The following is a 20,752-nucleotide window of genomic DNA, read 5'->3' on the forward strand; positions in this document are numbered from 1 at the left end:
CCCTGATGACAACAAGCGCTGAACTGATGTAACATAACAAATGTAAGCTTTCACTGGTACAGAAGGCAGGGAAGCGGTGAGTGCATCTGAGAAGTACTCACTGCTCCTGGGTCCTCTTCTGACGTTCCTCTGTGTACTGACTCCTGACACTGGTTGTATGAGTCAAGGTCAGGACCCAGGACTTGTCATCTGTAATGTACTGCTCCCGGGTCCTCTCCTTCTCCTGGCGCACTTCTGCTCTGGGTCCTGATGCCGCCGTATACAACCAGCACGGGACACAGAGCAGAGCGGCACATGGAGGAGAAAGAAGCTGCAGTGTGGTGTTGGGAGTAGAAGAAGAGCCAGGAAAGGAGAGGATTTTTTTTTTGTTTGCTCCGGGGTCTCCAGTATTATTAGTTTGGAGAGTCGGCCATTTTATCACAACTCCACCAAAATTGTCACTGACTTTGACTCCGCAGCCCTGCTGTTTGGCCTCTATTGCAAGAATACATAAGGAGGATTTCTTGTGTTTATAACTGTCCCACTTACTATTCCACTCACTGTATACACATAGGGGGAGATTTATCATAAGTCTCTTAGAGCAGAACTGTTCTAGCTTGTTCATAGCAACCAATCGGAGCTCAGCTTTCATTTTCCCACAGCTGTTCATAAAATTAAAGCTGAGCTCGGATTGGTTGCCATGGGCAACTAGAACAGATTCTCCTCAGAAACTTGATGATAAATCTCCCTCATAGAGTGGGATAGGTCCTCCTGCTCCACCCCTTGCAGTGAACACCGAAAGTAGCCAGTGATTGGCTGCTGCTGCTGCTGTTCAGCATATGTCTATGGATATGTTCAGCGTGTATACCCAGAGAAATGTGATGTAATTGTACCCTAATTGTTTCATAAGACAAAATAAAACCATGTGAAGATGAAGGGCGGAAATACAGAACTTTGTTCTTTATACCTTTTCTTTATTTGATATTTTTTAAAGAGCATATATATTCTCATACATTTTAAACCTTTTTTCGAAAACACTTCTGAGATGATCCTTTCTCTTTGAGAACGGTAAAATTTTGTCATTGAATAGTCCCAAACAGCCTTTTGAGATTTTAGTTATTTTCCACTATTTCCTGGTCTGTACTTAGGAATACACTAAAGTAAAAGCTGGAAAGGACAAGGCTGCAACTTTAAAGTACCAGAAATAATAGTTATGTGCACATATATGCCACACAACTATGGTATACTTTATCATTCTATGAATAGGTTTTTTTTAAAATGTGTTAGAAATCATCAACTACAACGCACCAACTCCAAAGCGTTACTGAATTTTAAGACACTGAACTCTTCACCATCCAATAAAAATAAAATAATATATCTTCTTCCAGCTCAGAACTAATGAGCATGTGGAATCTGTATCCCAGAAGATGAGTCCTGCAACCCCTGGTTAGAACATAATGAATCAATCAGAAAAGTCAACAGAGCCGGATCATCAGCATCTAGAAGATGTAAAAAACGCACTTCCATGTTCTATTTATATCCTGAAAAAGTATCCAACTTTACTTCATTCTCTTTTCAACACTTATGAAATGTGAACTTTTTCCAGCTCTTACAGCTTCAAAATGTTCTGAATATTGACTTTTCACTCTCTCCCTTTCTTCTTGGCTGGGAAAACGCTTAGACATTTTAATCATATTCTAATCTACTTGCAGAAGCCATTGTGGTAGCTGCTGCCAGATTGCATGTGTAGGGCAGTTATAGGAAATTTTAGGCCTAGGACAATGGTTTCTTCACACATATACAAAGCTTGAAATACATTAGAACAACATATTCATGAAAGGGCTGCTCATTCTCAAGGAAGAAAGAACTTGGGGTGACATTCAACCCAGATGCCTCTTATTACTTCTTCTTCTAAGGAGAAGAACAAATGTCAAGTGTCATATGGAAAACATATCCATCACTTGCCAACAAAGAATGAAACATTGTACAAGTAGGAAACTTTGAAAAGGAAGAAAACAATCATGAAAAGAAGCCATCAACGTGTAGAATTGGCTCATTTCTATGGCTCTGGAACCCGGTCACCATGAAGGCTAAAAGTGCGTCAGAGCTTTGGAGGGAGTGTTTGTTCCTCTATCGGTGGGGTAGAATTTCTGAGGCCACAAAATAACTTTGATCATACAACTGGCATGTCCTTAGGTATTAAGAGTCTTGTATTGTAATGATCTAAACAGGCTACATGAATAATACACACAACTCTGCTCCAAGAAATTATGTAACAATTGTGGTCATACAGCTTGACCTAAGAAATGGGATACTGCTTCTCAGGATTTGTGTTTTTTCCACCATTGTGTTCCTATTTGTTCATCTGCTAGTAGGATCAATGTCGATAAATGTCAATCACGCAGTACTATGTATGATATAAGGTACCCCCTTAAGAACACCGCCTGTGCACATGGTGTGGCTTGTGGGTCAGGATTCTCTTGTGGTTCAGCCTTGTTAGTGACTGATCAGTACCACTGTTCTGCTTGGCATATCTTGTGTGAACCAATGCTCCCCCATCAACAAGTTCCAGTACCTGGCATTGTGCCGCGCCTACAGACTCTAGACAACTAGCAGATTTTTGGAATGTAGCAGATGATGAATATTTGTGCCAGGTAATAAAGTCCCAATTACATATTGGATGAGAAACCTTATTTCCAGCATAAAGAACATCTAAATTTATAAATGTGAAATGCCTAATACTGTACAATGCTCCATGCTCCATGCTAGAGATCCTGTCCAGGATTAATGGCATGTCCTTCCTGTGACTGCAGTCATCACCAGAAGGAGCTCAGTTTCCCTTTGTGCAATAAATATACACATTGTACATACTGTAGATTCTCTGGAATTGTGAACCTGATAAATGGTTATTAGATTCCTGCAGAATGGTTATGTTTCATCTAACATGACCAGAAAGAGACAGAACAACAGACAGAAAAATTGTGGATTTGCCTCTGTTTCATGTTCCAAGTCTGTGAACAATCATGTTGCAATGTTATCTAAAATGTCAGCAAGATAGAGATCTTCATCGGACAATTACTGTAAATACTCGAAAACATATTAAGTATAAGCCTATGGTGGTAAATGCAGCCGCTACTGATCAATAAAATGTCCAGTAGTCTCCCCTCATCAATAAAATGTTCACAGTAGCCCCTCCAATTAATAAAATGTACAGCAGAGTGCCCCCATTGATGTTACTTACAGCAGATTGCCCCAAAGATCTTACAGCAGAGTGCCCCCATAGTTGTTACATACAGCATAGTGCCCCATAGATGTTACTCACAGCAGAGTGCCCCCAAAAGATGTACTCACAGCAGAGTGCCCCCAAAAGATGTACTCACAGCAGAGTGCCCCCAAAAATGTTACTTACAGCAGAGTGCCCCCATAGATGTTACCTACAGCAGAGTGCCCCCATGGATGTTACCTACAGCAGAGTGCCCCCATGGATGTTAGTACAGAAGAATGCCCCCAAAGATCTTACTTACAGCAGAGTGCCCCATAGATATTACTTACAGCAGAGTGCCCTCAAAAGATATTACTTACAGCAGAGTGCCCCATAGATATTACTTACAGCAGAGTGTCCCCAAAGATTTAACATCCAGCAGCATGCCCCCATACATTTAACATCCAGTAGAGTGCCCCATACATTTAACATACAGCAGAGTGCCCCCAATCACTCGCTTATACTTGAGTATATACGGATATCAAATTAAGGGCTTTCTGACACTACATTAAAACAAAAAAGGAATAAAATGTTTGTAAAAATGATAAACTGAAAGTGAAATAATAGACCTTTAGACCTAATAGACCTACATATAGTAGGGGAAAGTATTTGATCCAAGGCAGATATTGCAAGTTTTCCCACCTACAAAGAATGAAGAGGTCTGTAATTGTTATTGTAGGTTCACTTCCACTGTGAGAGACAGAAAGCCATGTTTACTAAAGCCTTTGTGCCAGTTTTCTGTCAAACTGGAGCGTGTGCCACATTTGATATGTAGAGTCTGAAGGGTGTCGCACACCCTATGTTAAAGGTAGACCAAAAAAAGTTGGTGCACTCCGTTGGGGCAGTGCCACGAGCGTGGGGTTCTTGATGAATGTGCGTCACAAATCACAAATCTGGCGCATCCTTAATACTAAACAGGTAAACTGCACATAATGCTGTTTGCACTGTTTTTGATAAATGTGCCACATAATCTAAAAAAAATACAGAAAACCACATTGTAGAATTTTTAAATAATTAATTAGCATAAGTACAAGTATTTGATATAATAGAAAAAAAGAATGTAATATTTGGTACAGAAATAAATTACAGAGGTCAGATGTTTCCTGTAATTCTTGACCAAGTTTTCACACATTGCAGCTGGGATTTTGGCCAAGTCGTCCATACAGATCTTCTCCAGATCTCTCAGGTTTCGAGGTAGTTGCTGGGCAACATTGCATTTTACATCTGGAGGGATGTAAAACGCAAGATTTCTGATTCTGGCTAGACCACTCTAAGACCTTGAAATAATTCATATGGAGCCACTCCTTAGTTGCCCTGCCTGTGCTTTGAGTCATTTTCATACTGGAAGACCCAACCTGGACCAATCTTCAATGCTCTTACTAAGAGAAGGAGGTATTTGTCCAGAATCTTGCAATACATGGTGTAGTTGCCCCTCCCGGTTTACAGAAAACCATTTTCTACTAATTGTGCCAACAATTGTTGTCTTCTCACCAAGCTGCTTGCCTATTCTCCTGTAGCCTATCCCAGCATTGTGCAGGTCTACAATTTTGTCATTGGTGTCCTTAGACAGCTCTTTGGTCTTGCCCATGGTGGAGAGATTGGAGTGTGATTGATGAGTTTGTGGATAGGTGTATTTTATACAGGTAGAAACTTTAAACAGGTGCAATTAATACAGGTAATAAGTACAGAGTAGGAGGAGCTTCGAACAGGTCTGAGAGAACCAGAATTCTTGTTGGTTGGTAGAGGATCAAATACTTATTTAATGCAATAATACAGCACTTATTTACAATACAATGTGGTTTCTCTCAGTTGAAGTCTACCTATGATAGATAATTACAGACCTCTCCATTCTTTGTAGCTAGGAAAACTTGCAAAATCGGGTTATTTCCCCCACTATAAATAGTTCTAGTTCTACCCTTCTGGACTTCCTAACGTTAAGGGTGTTGGTTTCAGATTTCAACTTTTGACCCTACTATACGTACATACCAAACTACTACACTCTAAGACTACTTAGAGACTAGACTAAACAGGGATTTCCATGTCATTCTGACATTCATACAGTTAAGAAAGAGGCAACAGTGTGACAAGATCCTGAATAACATTCCCGATGGAGGGAATTTACTAAGGATTGTGGCAGGGAAAGTTGCAAACTTAGACACATAAAAATATCTAATTACGGTATTTTTTTTCCAGTAATTTCAATTGCTTTAGTTGTGTGATAAATAAAATGTGAGATTATTTACTGAAAAACAAGGAGGCTCAATCACAGAAATTATTGAGGCACTATATAATTTTGACTAACAGAAAGGGAAAACTGAGGAGGATGTACACAAACCCCAATTCTAAAGACTACAGTGCATTGTAATAGTGCATATGTACAGTAACAGGTTCTATCCTGTAATCACATTGCCCCATATTTACCCCTACTTCTTCTACTCCATCTCTTTACTTGCTTGTGTCATACTTTAGGAGGACCTTTCACCATCTCTATTAACTCTTTAAAACACTGGAGGTTTGCTCCACTGATTCAGATTCAGCTAAGAGTCTTTTCTCTCTAGCACCAACTTTCCCCATTAGTTTTTGCTCCTAATATGTTCAGGTAGTAAATTTACTCTAGGGTGGTGGGTTCCTAACTGTTTGAAGATATAGGAGGGAAGAAAATGGTTGGAGCTATGCACAGGTGCGCTTATAAGCTATCAGCTCCTGCCCGTCCATCTACTTTCTTTATGGTCTGACGAAGGGTTTTCCCGAAACGCGTTACCAATGGACTTTTTATTTTACTGCTGAAATAAAATATGAAATAGTTCTGCATTCGGCCTAGATCTATATTTTCTCCTCCAGTTTTGGTTATAGCTATCAGCTCCTACCCGTCCATCTAGTTTCTTTATGGTCTGATGAAGGGTTTTCCCGAAACGCGTTACCAATGGACTCCATCATCTGAATATTGTGGCCCCTATCCCGGATATTAAACAAAAAAAAACCTTCTCCTGGGACTCCAAGATGGGGAGGGGGTGGGGTCAGCTGGTGGTAGCTCCCCCCCTCGGCTGGCCCAGCCCTTCATCATCATCTCTGTGCCCCAGGAAGAGGAGGGAGCAGGACTGCAGGGTGGTAGCTCCCCCCCTCGGCTGGCCCAGCCCTTCATCATCATCTCTGTGCCCCAGGAAGAGGAGGGAGCAGGACTGCAGGGAACCGATGGTAAGGCAAGTATAGTTTTTTTTCTTTAAACAGAGAGAAGGCAGCAGGAGTGGTCCTGCCTCCTGGTCTCAACTCTGCACCTCTAGTGTATCAGGGCAGAGACCAGGAGGCAGGACATTGCTACTACGGCCTGGGGAGGCAGGACAGCGCTGAATCCGGGACTGTTGGGAGCTATGAAAAAATGTCCCCAGTTTTAGTAACAGAATTAGCATTCTAAACATAATTTTAAAGCTTTTAATATTCCTGAACCTGAAGTCCCATAAACAGCTAAGGCATAAAGACAGGAGGCTAAATATTAAATTAACTTTTTTCAAATGTTGAAAATGCTTGACTTATTGATTCAACTCTCTGAGGAGATTAGACCAACCAGGGACTTTCTGAAAAGAGTAAAGTAGATTAGGTACATTATCATGTTCCTCTATCTACACAAACTGCTTAAATAAAGTATATTACCAGGGGTGCACCAGCCATGAGACAAGTTGAAACTCTTGCCTTAGACAGCACCACCTGCAGCAAGATAGGGGGCAGCATCAGGGGCGCAGTGATCTGACACTAAAAAATAAGGTCTCTTAAGACACTACATGGAGAACTAACTTACTTAAAAAATTACCTGATATATTACTACTGTATGGGAAAAGGGGCGGCATTCTATAGCACATCTCAGGCAACAGAGAGTTTAGGTTCACTACAGCATATTATAAAGTTTACTTTTATCATCTATACTATTTATTTATAAAATTTTGTTAAAAAGTTTAGTAATTCTTTAATTAGTAAAAGGATCTCAAGATGATTTGGGAAATTAGTGTAATATGGCCAGATAGACAATTTACAGTATCAAGGCTAAAGATGTACACAAACTCTTGTACATGTACAATGGTCCCTGGATGTTGCCACACAGACACACAAGGAGAGATATACTGTGCCTTGTCCGTAACAAGCCCCATATCTACCTGTTTTTTGCTTTTTTTTTTACCCTAGACACCACTTTTACCCTGACCAGCGATATTTCCTATAGTCTCGGCTGAAATCTCTTCCAGGTCAGACCTAGTCCAAACAGGCCGGACCTGGTGGAGATTGCTTTCGGATCTACTAAGAGGCAAGAGCCTCTTAGTAGATCTTGGCTTCTCAGCACTTCTAAGGGGGGATATTAAGACTGCTGTTCAATCTTTTTGGAGTACACATGGGAACTTACAGGACCGATTCATGAGACCCCCAAACTTTTTTCCTATCCTGAGGATTGGGAATAAGTGTTTATCAAAGAAAACTGCTACAATAGTTTCTTTAAATAATGAAATATTCCATCAGAGCCAAAGCTGCACATGAAAAGTATCTGCTCTATAGAGACTTGATTGACCACTTGAGCATAAGCCTGTGAAGTACATAGAAAATTCTAATAAAAGAGGAAATATTTCCATGTGAGAATGATTGCTGAAAAGACTTGGGATAAGGGAGGCATTATAGCAGAGGTCTAAATCTCATATGAGATATTATTGATATGGTTGTTACTGAGAAATAAATCTTCCAGGATGCTTATGCTTTTTTTTTTTACCATGTTTTTCACGTAGTGTTTGTGGAGGGCCGTCCATGTAATAGTCTTAGAAGCAGAGATTTTATGTGGTCTTAGTTTTAGGGATGCTGTATGACATCAGTGAACATACCGTAACAACAGGCAACCTCTTCAGCAAAGAGCAGGAACTCAAAAACTATTTGAGTCACAATATTATTATTGTTATAATTATTAATTTCATTCTTGTTATTGTAGTTGGTGGCCAAGTCTCTCATCTTTGTTAGTACATATTCACTCTGTGGACACAAATGGACACCAATCCTTGTTACTGAACTTGCCTGTTACATGTGGATGCATTAAATCATATAAAAATCCATGTAATCTCCATAGTCAAACATGGGAATTACAATGCATTGTAATGAAGATCTCAGAGATAGAAAATGTCCTGCTACAATATCCTTATTGTGCTTCTATATCGATCCTGTATGTACAGGTTGTAGGGGGCTTATTGAAATTACTTTTTGTAACTTCATTAGATTTGCTGGTAAGGGTTTTCGCGACAGAACACGAGGCATCGTGAATGTGGGCAGCATGCAATAGACTCAATTCTAGGGCAAAGACAGGAAGAGGTTAGACAAGTAGTAGTCAAGAAAAATGCTATAAAGCTGGAAAGAAAAGGGCAAACAGTGGGATCACAAAAGGTATGACAAAAGAAGAAACCGGCAAAGCTGTGTATTTCCATGACTGCTCACACAAGGCAGGAAGGCTGCCAACTATTTTGTGGGCACAAAATAAAGCTCAGTAAATAATAATTTTTTTGTTTTCTTTTCTTACCATGACGGTAAACCAGCTAGGAGGCTTTATATTATGTGTAATTCATGTAACTTCAACCTTTACCCACCACAGCTGCTGCTAATATTTGCCTATGATCTGCTTTATGCGATGTCCATCAATGCTCCTAACACTACATATCAACACTTGTCAAAAGAGAAAAAAAACCTGGATAAGCAACACAATCTACATTTCATAGGAGACAGTAATAAAATTCAGTCTACTTCAGGCCATCAGATCTGTCAGCATTTAGCAAATCAGGATGATAAATGGCTGTAAGGTAAACAGCACTGTAGGCAGTATGTGCTAGTAATGAGTAAATATTCACCGTCTGTAACACCATGGGACCCTGCTCTCTATTCCTCCCTTGTGTGAGACACGGAGGACATTCTCATATTGGTCCTCAGCTGTGTGAGGGCTGAATATGTGGGCAGACACAGCATCTCTTTGTAAATTCCCTGGCTCAACATCAGCCGGACTAGAGATTACCATAGTACAAGTTTCCTGGAGCATGAAAATGTGAAGATCAATCTTATAAGAAGTATGAAGGCTTCCCAGGACATATAACCATTCCTCTAGCATATTTTCATTTCTGCAAATAAACAAGCAAAATGCTCAGAATGTATCTCTTCCTTACTTATAAAGGAACCTGATGTCAGGTTTAGAGAAAATCATAGAAATAGCTCGGGTTTGGTGTCTCAAACATGGTGACTGGGCTCAATCTGTGGTGATGTTCAGCTGCAAGTCAACGCTTTCTTGTGCTGGGGAACAGAAACTCTTGGCAGCTCCATCCATGGCCAGTGCACACTTTCTGCTCCTTTGGTGCTTCCCATTTTGCTGCAACATGTGACTACTGTGCCACTTACTGCTGCAACCAGGGGAACCTGCATGTCCCCGACCTCAGATCAGAAGGGGAATTAATAGCCAGGAATTTTATTTGATCTTAGACAACCGTTTTATGTTCACTCCACAATGTCTTGTTTGGCAATGTATTTTCCAAATGGCTTACAGTGAATTTGAAATCAATGATGTGACCTATACACAGAATATAGGATGCACAAAGAAGAAATTTCCTTTTTATTTACCGGATAGGTACAGAGAAGTAGATCCAGGCACACTTATGTTTGGCCCATTAGTAGTTCATTCTTTATTTAGTGCATAGGTACAGAAAGGTAAAACCATTGTCAGGCTTCAGGGGTAGTGGACCCACTGGACCACCGCGGACGATGATGTAAGCCGAAACCTGGGACCGGAATCTAACTGGCACCAGAAAGCAAAGTGGCTTGCTGCGGCGTGGTACCACCAGGTCGCTACACAGGTGCGCGATCTGTTAGTATCACAGAGAATAATCAGAGCTGTGTAGTATAATGAGCCGTGCACCTGTGTGACATCACATTTTGAAAATTGTATAACTTTTCATTACACTTTGCAGAAAGTGGACAACTCCTTTAAACCGGGCAAATTTATGTTCGGACATTCTTTATTTAGAGCACAGATACAGAGAGGTAAAATCAGCGTCATAAGCCTAAGATAGGTGTGCCTGGTTTTACCTTTCTGATCCTAAATAAAGAGTGGACTGAAGATAAGTGTGCCCAGTTTTACGTCTATGTACCTATGTGCATAATAAAGAATGGACTACTAATGGTACATAATACAACATTTGGTCATAAAAAACATAATTTTCTTTTATACCAAATCCTGCCTCTTAACCCTCCATATCCTGGAGCACATATACCATATATCATCATATAGGCCACTTGTCTACATCACACCTGGTTCGTGGTCTAATCTAGCTGTCACTTTTACGCTACTTTTTCCTAGAGGGAACATTGCATGTGTCATTCTCCATGTGTCACTTGACTCAGGATACAGATGTGCACAGCTGACAGAGACTTAGCATGTAATGCCGTGAATAGGAACATGATTTTACAGCCCAGAGAATTTCCCTTATCCCCTTGGGTCCAGTTTAGACTAAACAGTGAGTGGGTAGCATGAAAAGACAGGTTCTCTATCCAAAGCCATTGCAGCAGTCTTTCCATTCACTCCCCGCTCATGAACAAAGTGAGTAATATTTTCCAATAACTGAGGTCTTCCATCTTGTTAATTCTGTCTTTTAATGTTCCTTATTTCTTGCCATGCTGCCTAAAACTTCACCTGGGCTGACTCTATACAGCAGTAACATCCCTAAAATCCGGAAATTCTGATTCACTTCTATTTATAGCAGTTTATGAAGTTTTTAACCCCTTGATAACTTCAATACATATTATTCATGACCTAACTAAAAGGCTTTACACTTGTGTATACTTTATATGATACATACTCTGGTACCCATCATAAGCATCACCATGAAAAATTCAGATCCTGGACCTTTGACCCCCTAGCTGCTGCGGTCAATAGAGACTGTGCCATTTATGTGGTTCAACTTTTTAACGACGGGCGTCAGATGCCCTAGAGTAGCCTTGGGGGGGGGGGGGTCTAAAAATTTTAACAAAATGGACAAATCAATAAACAAACATATAAAATCATAAACATGTTAGGTATCCCAGCACACTAAAATACCCAGTTTGTCAAAATATACACATAATTATGTCATACCGTGTAAACCATAACATAAACAATGACCAAAAGATTTTTATTTTTTTGGAATAAATAAAAACATCAGCTCATTGTGAAAAGGTTAACACTTGACACCTAAGCTATATTAAGGCATGGTAGTTACCCTACATGGTGAATACTGTAAAAAAACACTACTCAATTTCAGTTTCTCATCCATCCCACACAGATTTTATTTATATACAATATACTATAAAAAAGTCATATGTATCCTGATATAGCACCAATATATACTGCAGGTCTTCCCACACTAAACAAAAAGCCAAAACACTGATGTCAGAAACTTAAAAAAAAAAAGTTATGGAAAGAAGAAATGGAAATGTGAAAAGTAGAAGAACTTTATGAGGTAAGTTGTTACAAATTTATAGTATAAAGAAACTATGTCAAAATTTTAAATATTTCCCTCCAGGAAAGAGATTATTCAGCATCAACATAAATAGAAAAATTAAAAAAAAAAAGTTTTGTCTGGTGGATGTGGCAATAACCAAAATGCCAAAAGTGACCTGGCCATGAAAGGGTTAAACCACCTCTCTCTTTACATCACTACCCCTAAATCTATCCAAACCAGAGGCAGACTCAGGAATTGCAAAAATGCTCCAATGAAAAGAAATTCTTTTAAAATGAATAATTTAATATTGGTTATTTCTTTCTCACACATTATATCTCTTTTTTCAACAGTCTGAATATTTGGTGGACTGCTTTCAAATCAGATACACTTCATAGTACAAGTCCTTGAAGAGGAATGCCCCCCCCAAACAGATGTACATACTTGTTATGGGTGCTCCTGCGGCCCATGTCCCAGCTCACAGGCGTACCCGTGCCCCTCTCTGTTCTCCTGGATCACTCACCCTGCCTCGATCCAGCACTAGCTCCGCCTCCTTGGGCGCACGGCTTCCGGAGATTTAAAGAGCCATCTCGATAATTGGTGCTGGCTGCCAGCCCGTTCTGTTTAAATTCCAGCATCTTCCTCCACTATTGTGGTTGTTTTCTTAAATTGCAGATGACAGGTCAGCTGTCATGACAGCTGACAATTCTTGATCTTATCTTTTCTTAAAACACAGCATAGTGTAATTAATTTACTGTTTCTCTTACATTCCCTTTATCTATAGGCTGTGTACCTACACTTACCATTGCTCTTACAAATGTAAGTGTATCAACCATCCCATTAATTTCTAGGAAGGATAATTGAGGTATATTATAACACGGGATTCAGAATACAAAAAGTTTTATCCAAAAAGTCTCAATGTTGTAAACACCAGCCAATCAGTTAACATTTTTCACTTAGAACTCATAGCTCAATTGTATAAAAGGATGCTTTAAAGGAAACACATCTAAGGTTTCAGGCCGCCAAACCATGAGCTTGCCCTTAAATTACTTAAGTTTAGGCTTCCAAACCTAGTAAGTGCCAAATATTAAACTTAAAAAACAGTGGATAGATGGTATTGAAATTTCCAGGTTTGGAGCCCTGAAACACAAGGATGAAATAGGGGACCTTCCTTGCCATCCATCTAAAGGTCCTTTTGGAATGGGGACTTAAAGAAAACTCTGTTGAGGCCACAAACTTGAGGCTATAAGGGTTTACTCCCTAGAGGTTGATAGAGGTGGGCCCCCAGGATAATTTTATCTTTTAGATCCAAGGACCCCAAATCTGACTCTGGCCGGGAGCAGCAGGAGTTAGATATGTATAAAGGTTATCATTTATTGCTTTGATGCAGCCAAAAAAAAAAAATCAGTATAGTGTTATTTGAGCCTCTAAACCACTGCTTCATACAACCTATAAAAGGTTTATTGTCCCAAAAGCCCCTGACAGGTTCACCAGTTACTTTTCATTTATAAATGCAGTATGACAAGCTGCTCCCTGTTCCCTGTGAAGGATATGTTCATAACTTATTCATTCTATAAATAATAATAAACATTATATGAATAATTATAATTCACCCAGTCAGTCCCATTTATCACTCTTATGTTTTAGGACAATTGAATCCACATGTCACAATCTCACATATTGCCAAAAAGGGAATGCACAAAGAGCTAAGCTGAATCCTCCATTGTGTTCTCATTTCTGATCACTAAGCGCAGCTCTAGGTCTTTTTTAATTTGCATTGTGAAAATAATCAAAGTATTGTTTTTAACCCTTTATGGACAAATTACATTCTCACCTTACTGTAAATGATTTTTTTCCCAGGAACAATGTGTAACCTCAACGTGTAACAGGACTACTGTACGTTTTATTCCCGATCATGCCACAATGGCGGCACATACATCATTCAAGTGACTGCTACACAGAACCACTAGCCTCAGTGGTCAGGTTGGAATGTGAGTGTAAAACCCAATGATGTGCTGCTGCTAGCATGTGATAGATGTACAGTTTTTAGTGTTTTCTTAGCAGGCACCCAAGTAGCAGGGTCCTGAAATGGTGAGACTTTTAAAGTGCCATTAGGCCATTTATTTAAAAAACTGCAAAACCACAAAAACCATGGAAAGTACAATACGTTAAATAACTACACAGATTCACCCTTCTCTCTTCTTTGTAACCGCCCTCTTCATTATCATGTAATGTCTATACATTTGCTCGAGTCATATAATCGCTGTGGGTAAGCAATCGAGGCATCACTTTCTGATTAACTTTGAAACATAGTTTGGATGAACGTTTCCCCAGAAGAAAGAGTGAAATTGTACTCCCCACAAGCACGCTATGGGATTACAGCCATGCTTAATATATTTTCTGGATTCAATCATGTCTCATATATTTTCATGGGTAATAAATTACATGTGAAGGCACACAAGCCTTTGTGATAGCTCCACGAGGCAGGCTTGAGTTACAGAACATACTTAGATATGAGGAGCCTGAGATTAGCAGTAAAGCAAAGTCATTACGAAGGCCTCAAAGTCTATGGTGGAGGTTTTCTAAAAGTGAGACATTACACAGAGATGTCAGATGGTTGCACTGCTGGGGACTCCCACAATAACTGGAATGAAAAAGTCAATTATTTATTACTATCTTAAAGTTAAAGCTGGCGGTCATGAGCGTATGTGTAGTATGGTGTTGCTAGAGTTTAAGGGTGAATTCATGCCTGTCAGATTGTTGGAGGCTTAAAAAGTAGTTCCACTCAAATTTAGTTGTTTGGCAAAAACATTTGTGCAACCCCACTTAAATCAGTAACTCTCCTAATTGTCTACAATAAATTTGTGAAAATACCCCAAAGAAGAGCCATCTTAATGGGTGCCTAAAAAGATCCACAATCTAAAAACCAAACCCCAATGGACGTAAGAACATCATGGGGACCATTTCTAAATGAACATTTAATGGATGTACAATCTTAGGGGTATCATTTGTATTGTTTAGGGATTTTCTTCAAGGTAAAAAGCCCTACTTCTAAGGCCCAGTTCACACCTCAGCTATTGTGGCTTCCGTTTTTGTCTGTCTGTAACACTTCCATTACTGCTTCTGTTATTCAAGAGGAAAATTGGACAGGAGCTGCAGCACTGCTTATTTCCACCTGAAATAATAGAAGCCTGAGGGACGTGGGGCAAACAGACACTGCCAAGGCCATCAAAAGTCAGCTAAAATCAATGGACATTTTATCATCTATCATATATTATCTACTAGACTTCCTTTATTATTGTTTTAGTGATGGAAGATTTAAACATAGGTCCAAACCCAGGTGTGAACTGGGCCTAAGAGAAGTTTGAAAAGTGACATTCAGTGCAGATCAACTAGGTGATTGAGACCTAAGAAATCTGACAAAAAGGGAGGAATTCATTAAGACTGGCGTTTAAAACACCGGTCTTAAAATTTCCCTTATTGGCGGTCCTGCGCCCATATCCACTAAGAGGCTTCGGCTTCTTGGTAAATATGGGCCCAAACTCAACCAGTTGTGACCTGTAGACCAGATCATAACTCACAGAGTCTTTTGCTTTAGTCTCTGAGAGGTTGCTAGCGAATGTCTGACAACTTCATTTCATATTCTGTAGTTGGTAGGTAATGGATCCCTATAAGCTGACAGCAGAGAAGGAGTAAATGCCAGTTTACATCTTTGTTAGGTCTTCAGTTATTTACTTCAGTTATTTTGAGCCAAAACCAGAAGTGGTCCAAAACACACAGGTGGAAGTCTTTCCAATCTCACTACACCGAGATAAGGTATAATTGAGAGACTTTCCCCTGTTCTCCCGATTTTGTCTCAAAATAATAAAACAGATGTAAACTCATGTAAATTGACCGTAAAGCATCAGTCAGGTGGTTTTATTCATCATTATCTTTCAGAAACAATAAATTTCAGAAAACTTCAATAAACTTGAAGGGGATACCACAGGGGTCTCCATGTACTAAGTGAACTAGGCCATATAACAATAAAAATGAAACCACAAAGTAGGTCACAACCTAATAATGCTTTGTGAAAAACACTAAAAGACTCCTTTGAAATAACATAATTTCCATTGCAGTGAGGGTCCTTGTATTTTTCATCACTATATGTGACATGTTTAACCAGACTGGCCACAACAAAAGTTAAACTGTGAAAAATTATTGAAGAGTTATTGTATGAATTTACTATATTGCCCACAAATTGTATCTCCCTGTAGACACAGTAGCCTTTAAACATTGGTGAGCGATCAGGAAGAGGCGGGGCACTACCATGCAGCAGCACAGGAAATCTCTGGATCTGCTGATCAATGATTAGCTGAGGCTATACACTCACCGGCCACTTTATTAGGTACACCATGCTAGTAACGGGTTGGACCCCCTTTTGCCTTTAGAACTGCCTCAATTCTTCGTGGCATAGATTCAACAAGGTGCTGGAAGCATTCCTCAGAGATTTTGGTCCATATTGACATGATGGCATCACACAGTTGCCGCAGATTTGCCGGCTGCACATCCAGGATGGACATGGTCAGCAACAATACTCAGGTAGGCTGTGGCGTTGCAACGATGCTCAACTGGTACCAAGGGGTAAAGAGTGCCAAGAAAATATTCTCCACACCATGACACCACCACCACCAGCCTGAACCGTTGATACAAGGCAGGATGGATCCATGCTTTCATGTTGTTGACGCTAAATTCTGACCCTACCATTTGAATGTCGCAGCAGAAATCGAGACTCATCAGACCAGGCAACGTTTTTCCAATCTTCTACTGTCCAATTTCGAAGAGCTTGTGCAAATTGTAGCCTCAGTTTCCTGTTCTTAGCTGAAAGGAGTGGCACCCGGTGTGGTCTTCTGCTGCTGTAGCCCATCTGCCTCAAAGTTCGACCTACTGTGCGTTCAGAGATGCTCTTCTGCCTACCTTGGTTGTAACGGGTGGCGATTTGAGTCACTGTTGCCTTTCTATCAGCTCGAACCAGTCTGCCCATTCTCCTCTGACCTCTGGCATCAACAAGGCATTTCTGCCCACAGAACTGCCGCTCACTGGATGTTTTTTCTTTTTCGGACCATTCTCTGTAAACCCTAGAGATGGTTGTGTGTGAAAATCCCAGTAGATCAGCAGTTTCTGAAATACTCAGACCAGCCCTTCTGGCACCAACAACCATGCCACGTTCAAAGGCACTCAAATCACCTTTCTTCCCCATACTGATGCTCGGTTTGAACTGCAGGAGATTGTCTTGACCATGTCTACATGCCTAAATGCACTGAGTTGCCTCCATGTGATTGGCTGATTAGAAATTAAGTGTTAACGAGCAGTTGGACAGGTGTACCTAATAAAGTGGCCGGTGAGTTTATTTCCAGGCAAAAGAGACCATCAGATAAGCAGTACATCAGATAAGCCACGTGATCGGGGCAGTGAGTACGGATTATTTTATTTAACTTATACTGCTCCTTTGCTAAAAAGTGTAATTCTGCCAGGAAACCTTTTTACCAGTTTTCATCTATGTTATATTACCACAACATACGTCATAGATGTGAGCAATCCTAAGCACAATAAAGTAATTGAACAGAATGCTGCATTGTCTTGCTGTTTCTTTTGATGACCTGCCCTTTACCCTTCTCATAGCTGCTTCAATGGATTATTATAGCGTCAGTAAACACTTTTTGAAGTGTCTGTTTCTTACTTGTTGAAATTCATAAATTCCTTTGTAGATTTATGTGCAGAAGACAAATACATACTAAAAATGCAGACATCTTGGTGAGCTGGCTCCATGCGCCTGTAGCAGATCACTCATGTCAGCAGAATCTCATCTTTAAATCATGGTAAGACCATAATGAACTATGCAGTAGTAGTGAAAACAGCATAGCTGAGCCCATACAACATATAATTAAGATCATACATTCCGTTCTTAACACAACGTGAATCCTGTGTCACATTTATTCAGGTGCAAGTGACCCGTTTAATGCCGTAAGGTACCATCTTTAGCCCTGGGTGCTACAAACTGTTCTGGTGGTGACAGAGACACGTCAGAAGTATCATGACTTTAAACACTCATGTGTTTAAAGTCATGAAGAATTATAAATAAGGGGGACTGGAGGATAAATAAATGTCAAATACTCTAATAGTATTTACCTTGCAATGCCGGGGTTAGGATTCTAACATGCTTGGTGTTTCAAGAACGTATACACATACAGGCAGTCCCTGGGTTACGTACAAGGTACAAGGTTCTGTAGGTTTGTTCTTAAGTTTAATTTGTATGTAAGTCGGAACTGTATATTTTATATCTGTAACCCCAGCCAGAATTTTTTTGGTCTTTGTGACAATTGGTTTTTCAAAATGTTGGATTGTCACTAAAGCTTAATTAAATACACCTTTGGTAACTGTTACAGCTGATCATTGTACCCTAAGGCCAAAGTACAGTCAAATTACCAACATCCGGAAGGCCGTTTGTATCTAGGGGTCGTCTGTAAGTCGGGTGTTCTTAAGTAGGGCACCGCCTATATATGGCGGAAACACAAACATATTTCTCTTCTATAAACTATAAATCAAAGCAGTTTGCCAGTTGTATTTACAGGCAGTCCACGGGTTACATACAAGATAGGGTCTATAGGTTTGTTCTTAAGTTGAATTTGTATGTAAGTCGGAACTGTATATTTTATCATTGTAATCCCAGGCAGAACTTTTTTGGTCTCTGCGACAATTGGATTTTAAAAATGTTGGGTTGTCATAAGAATCAGGATTAACACTAAAGCTTCATTACAGGCACCTGTGATAACTGTTATAGCTGATTATTGTAGCCTAGGACTAAAGTGCAATAAATTACCAATATCCAGAGGTCCGTTTGTAACTAGGGGTCGTATGTAAGTCGAGTGTTCTTAAGTAGGGGACCACCTGTACTTTATTACTCTGATTAATGCAAAATGACAGCATATAGGAGCAACAAAATCATTTTACTGTTACGTGGGAAGGGTTAATGTGTCAGTAGTTCACAAATGGCAGAGGTTTTGGCCGGAGCCTTTCATACATAATACGCTTACCTTAGCCGGTACGAACAATCCATATTTCATCACTTGTACATTACAACTAGTTCCCAATTAATTTACTAAACTGCTTCTTTGTTCCGCCAGATGACTTACCCAGCCGCATGCCATGCTTTGTTCTTATGAAACCACATTGTACCTGCCAGCACGTGGCTCAACAATTCATCCCTTTATGGCAAGACAAACACGTCCAGCGGCTATAGCATCTGAAAGAACTAGATGCATTATTATCTCATTCTCATGTGTAGTGTATACCAGTGATTTTCAACCTGTGTGCCGCGACACAAGGTTGAGTGTGATGCGGGGAAAGTTCCCCGAACTACGCTGCCCCTGTCTAGAGCTGCCCCTGTGTAGAGCTACCCCGTATTTCTGCGCCCATACTTACCTCCAAGCCCCGCGTCGGCGATCCGCCCATCTTCTGTAGCTCCTGCACCGCGCGGCCCATGTCACGTGGCCCAAGCCACGTTAATTAGTAAAGTGAGGCCGCTAGGGGCATTTTATTAGTAAAGGGAGGCCTTTTATGACTGTTTTAGTGTAATTTTGTGCTATTTTGGTTGGTGGTGTGCCCCAGGATTTTCGGAGTATAAAAAGTGTGCCGCGGCTCAAAAAAGGTTGAAAATCACTGGTGTATACTATACCTGAGAATTCAGGACTTATCTGTAGTGTACACTATACCTGGGAATACAGGACTTATCTGTAGTGTACACTATACCTGGGAATACAGGACTTATCTGTAGTGTACACTATACCTGGGAATTCAGGACTTATCTGTAGTGTACACTATACCTGGGAATTCAGGACTTATCTGTAGTGTACACTATACCTGGGAATTCAGGACTTATCTGTAGTGTACACTATACCTGGGAATTCAGGACTTATCTGTAGTGTACACTATACCTGGGAATTCAGGACTTATCTGTAGTGTACACTATACCTGGGAATTCAGGACTTATCTGTAGTGTACACTATACCTGGGAATACAGGACTTATCTGTAGTGTACACTATACCTGGGAATACAGGACTTATCTGTAGTGTACACTATACCTGGGAATACAGGACTTATCTGTAGTGTACACTATACCTGGGAATACAGGACTTATCTGTAGTGTACACTATACCTGGGAATACAGGACTTATCTGTAGTGTACACTATACCTGGGAATACAGGACTTATCTGTAGTGTACACTATACCTGGGAATACAGGACTTATCTGTAGTGTACACTATACCTGGGAATACAGGACTTATCTGTAGTGTACACTATACCTGGGAATACAGGACTTATCTGTAGTTTACACTATACCTGGGAATACAGGACTTATCTGTAGTGTACACTATACCTGGGAATACAGGACTTATCTGTAGTGTATACTATACCTGAGAATTCAGGACTTATCTGTAGTGTACACTATACCTGGGAATACAGGACTTATCTGTAGTGTACACTATACCTGGGAATACAGGACTTATCTGTAGTGTACACTATACCTGGGAATACAGGACTTATCTGTAGTGTACACTATACCTGGGAATACAGGACTTATCTGTAGTGTACACTATACCTGGGAATTCAGGACTTATCTGTAGTGTACACTATACCTGGGAATACAGGACTTATCTGTAGTGTACACTATACCTGGGAATACAGGACTTATCTGTAGTGTACACTATACCTGGGAATACAGGACTTATCTGTAGTGTACACTATACCTGGGAATTCAGGACTTATCTGTAGTGTACACTATACCTGGGAATTCAGGACTTATCTGTAGTGTACACTATACCTGGGAATACAGGACTTATCTGTAGTGTACACTATACCTGGGAATACAGGACTTATCTGTAGTGTATACTTTACCTGTGAATACAGGACTTATCTAGAGGTATGTACATATTACATATGCGATATATCTGACATACAGTAAAATATTTTTCTTGGCGCCCGCCGTGATTGTCTGGTGCA

The 20,752-nt window shown here is 40.2% G+C and overlaps 1 protein-coding gene across 1 annotated transcript in view; it reads right to left on the reverse strand.

Moving 5' to 3' along the window:
* Window positions 1–20,752, reverse strand: part of PDLIM4 (PDZ and LIM domain 4) — a 108,292-nt gene that overhangs the window by 14,328 nt on the left and 73,212 nt on the right. The gene's annotated exons all lie outside the window — the stretch shown is intronic.

Source organism: Engystomops pustulosus, chromosome 4, assembly GCF_040894005.1.
Source record: "Engystomops pustulosus chromosome 4, aEngPut4.maternal, whole genome shotgun sequence".
In the NCBI taxonomy this organism is placed as follows: domain Eukaryota; kingdom Metazoa; phylum Chordata; class Amphibia; order Anura; family Leptodactylidae; genus Engystomops; species Engystomops pustulosus.